The sequence below is a fragment of the Camellia sinensis genome, chromosome 14 (assembly GCF_055761805.1).
Source record: "Camellia sinensis isolate YWXY chromosome 14, ASM5576180v1, whole genome shotgun sequence".
Lineage (NCBI taxonomy): Eukaryota > Viridiplantae > Streptophyta > Magnoliopsida > Ericales > Theaceae > Camellia > Camellia sinensis.
This window is the reverse complement of record NC_138974.1, coordinates 51359545-51363421: the sequence shown is the minus strand read 5'-3', so window position 1 is coordinate 51363421 and position 3877 is coordinate 51359545.

Below are 3877 nucleotides of genomic sequence, written 5' to 3'. Positions count from 1 at the left end.
CATTGTCATCCCTACCGTTCCTCCATGGACCGAGTCAATTGGCATACTATAAAGACTTTTAATTTTATATTCTTTTTGGGTTACAAATTATATAGACAGCTTGCTAAACATAACCAAATAGTAACAATCAAATTCTCTTTAATTTTGTTCAAAAAAAATTCTCTTTAATTTTCACAAAATTATATACCAATCCATGGCAAAGGAAGGAGAGAAAGTCAACATGATAGAGCAGCGAGACCATCCAAAAACACACATTTTCTCTTTTTAAAAAAATGTTAGAGACATTCCAAACCATCTCGAAAAAATGTATCACAAAAATACTTTGAAGTTGCCACCAAATGACCGGAAAAGCTTAGAATTGACCAACTGACCGATTAACCAGAAAGTGTTTCAAGATGTTAAAAAGAAAACAAAAAGGAAAATTTTTTACTTCTTTTTTAATTAAAAATAAAAAATCCAAAAAAAATAATAATAAGTACAAAAAAAACTATTTCTTACTTCTTTTTTCTCTCTCTTTTTTGGTCTGTCTAGTTGAGTAGAATCCATGAGTGTAAAATTTTAAAATTAAAAAAAAAAATCACTAAAGATAAAAAAATAAAAATAAAAATAAAAAACCAACAAAAATTCACTAAAAGCCAACCCCAAACTAGGAGTGCAACTCGGGCGGACTCGGAGGTTGTTTAAGTCCAGCCCAAATTGTACTGAGGCCTGTCCAGACTCAAGTTGTAACCCGAGGTTGCCTGACCAAGCTCGACCCGAGTTAAATCCGAATTGCCCAAGTTGTCCGAATTGCCCGAATTGTAAATGAATTTTATTTATTTATTTATTTTTGCAGCTACATTATTAAATTATTAAAATTTGACTCTATTTACAATTTTTTTTTATATAGAAATCATTAATACCATTAAAACAAATAATTTATATAATATAAGAGAAATGTCACTATAATAGTCTTTACAATTTATGAGTGAAAATTAAAATAAAATAAAAAAGAGTAAGATTTTATGTTATTTGCACATATAATATATATTCAATATGATTTAATAACCTAAATTACTTTAATATCATGTAATGACTAATAATTTATATATATATTTAATATTTTTATATATTTATATATCTATAATTTGGGTTTCGATTGCTCAGGTTATTTGATGTCTTTGTCCAAACCCATCCAAATTTAATTCGAACTTCTGAATTTTTATTAAAATTCATACCGAATTTAAAAATATCTTATTCAAACTCTAAAAGAATTCAAACTGAATTCAAGACTTTCGGATTGAGCCGGTCTAAATTGCACTCCTATCCCAAACATTGTTTGCAAGGGCGGGCCTGAAAATTTTGGATTTTGTGGACGAAGGGCTAATGGGTAGGTCTACAAATGATAATCAGCGTGCAAACATTTAAAAAAAGATTGAGGCCCACCAAAGCTACTGCAATAGATTGAATGGTTTAATTTTTTTATTTTTTTTAAGTATGTTTAAAATAAAATTTAAAAACATATATATATATATATATATATTTATTTTTTTTAAAAAAAAAAGTGGTGTTTCTACCATTTACATACCATGGAAGATATGACCCGTGATCATTGCAAAACCTTAACTTTTATGTCACGTGTGATCCTCTAAATTTCATTACAAAATAAGTGGTTATGTAAAAAATAATAATAATAATAATATACAAATAAAAAAATATACTTTTATTTAAATACGTAATAATTACTATTATGTTTATAATTTATAAAAATAGTATGAATAAATTTTATATATACATTATTGTGATTCAACAATTTTCAAAACTTTTATGTGATTTGAAAGTAATCAATGGTCTAATATTAGATTAAGCCTTAGTTGGAAAGCTCCTATCCTCCGAGAAAGCATCAAAACGGTTGAGTAACTGTGAGACCAAATACAAAACAAAAGTGGTAAAAAGTAAAAGAAAAAGAAAGGAAGAGCAGTAGTTGTAGCTTTTGTATGTATGTGTGTGTTTTGATGCTTTCCTATTTGATGGATTCAAATTACCTAATCCCATAGGGGTTGTTAGGTGCAATTTTTTTTCCAAGTTGTAAATTAATTATCAGAAATAAAATTTAATAGCACATATTACTTAACTTATAAATATATATATATATATATATATATTGACCAAGCACTCTGCCACTAACTTTCAAAAAGTTAAAAGCAATAATATAAACTGTTCCAAATAGTATCTTAAAAGTGATGTTATCCACAAGAAAGTACACGTAAAACCAAAAAACATATAAATCTTTTCTATCATACAAATTACATAATTTACTTAGACCTCGTTTAAAAATAGGTTATTTTAATAATTTTTTAATTAAAATATGAGATAAAAAAAATTAATATATTTAAAATAATTTTTAAATTTTTTACAAAAAGATATATGAAAAGTAAAAAAAAAAAAAGAGAATCTTTAACTTTTTGGTATAGGTTATAGGTTTTTTAATTTTTTTAGTAACTTTTTGACTTTTAGACTAAAATACTCGCATGCCAAACGAGGTTTTAGAGCATCTCCAACGGTTCATTACTTTTTTCACCAAATCTGAGTAAAAAATAGCTGATTTTCTCAATCAATCTGATATGGCTTACTCCAACGGTACATCAAAAGGGAAGGGTCATCCGGTGAGTCGACCGGCCGATTGACCAGTAAGGCAAGAATTTATTTTTTTCAACCTATTTGAACCTTTTTGACCCTGTTTGAACGTGCTTATTTGAAAGGGAATCGGTCGACCGGTGGGTCAACCGACCGGACATCTGGTTGGTTGACCAGTTGGCCCATCCCAACGTTAAGCACAGTGAAATACTGAAATCATGAGCTTGTTCTCAGTTTAAAGAAAGTTTTGTTCTGTTCTCATTTTGATATTAATTTGGTGAAACTATTGGAGACACAAACAATGGCTTTTTTATCAAATTTCAAATCTGATGCTAGGTTTGATGCACCATTGAAGATGGCCTTAGTAGTGTGAACCTTCGTCACATAATTTTGATTTCTAAAAATCATAGCAACATTAATTTTTAAGTTATGTTAGGTACCTTAAATAATTTATCAAATTTCTTACTAAACTTTTCACATGGCTATGGAACTTACACACATGTGAATTTATGTGGGTTCCATACCTATGTAAAAGATTTAGTGACAAATTTAATAAATTATTTAAGATGTATAACATTTTCCTTAAATTTTTCTATATATTTTACCTTTACTTGTAATTTATTATAAGGATTAAAAGTAAAATAAACGTTTATCCGCAACTCAATATATACTCTCTTAATTGTTACCACCCATGATTCCATATTGACAACTTCAACTACATAAGTAGTATGCTCAAACTTCTAGTTTATAAGATGGGATAAAATCTTAGGATTAGACAAAGATTAGGGATATGATTGATTTAGTATGATATATGAGTTTGAGTCTAAATATATTGTACAATGTACCTTCTTCTTCTTCTTGTAGAGAGATGAAGTGAACTTTTGCTTGGAAAGGATTTAGTCCTTTTTTTTCATGGAACATGTGAATTCAGTTGTATTTTTTTTTTTTTTCAACTACAGTTAGTTTTATAATGAAGAAAAGAAAAAGTAGAAGATGATGATGAACTTAAAAAGAAGAAAGAAACAGAAATGTAAAATCAAGTCACACAAGCTCAATTGGAGCCTATTTCTATACATAATGTGTCTTTCAATAGCAAAAGAGGAACATGGGGGTGTAGGACCAGCTTGCCTATAGGTTGACAAACACCACACCACACCACAGACAAGGGGTCTTTAAAATTAAGACTCCTTAACTAATCTAATAATTAGGTTTATGTTCAGATAAGCAAGTTTCACATGCTTCCATCTTCCTTGTTTGGACC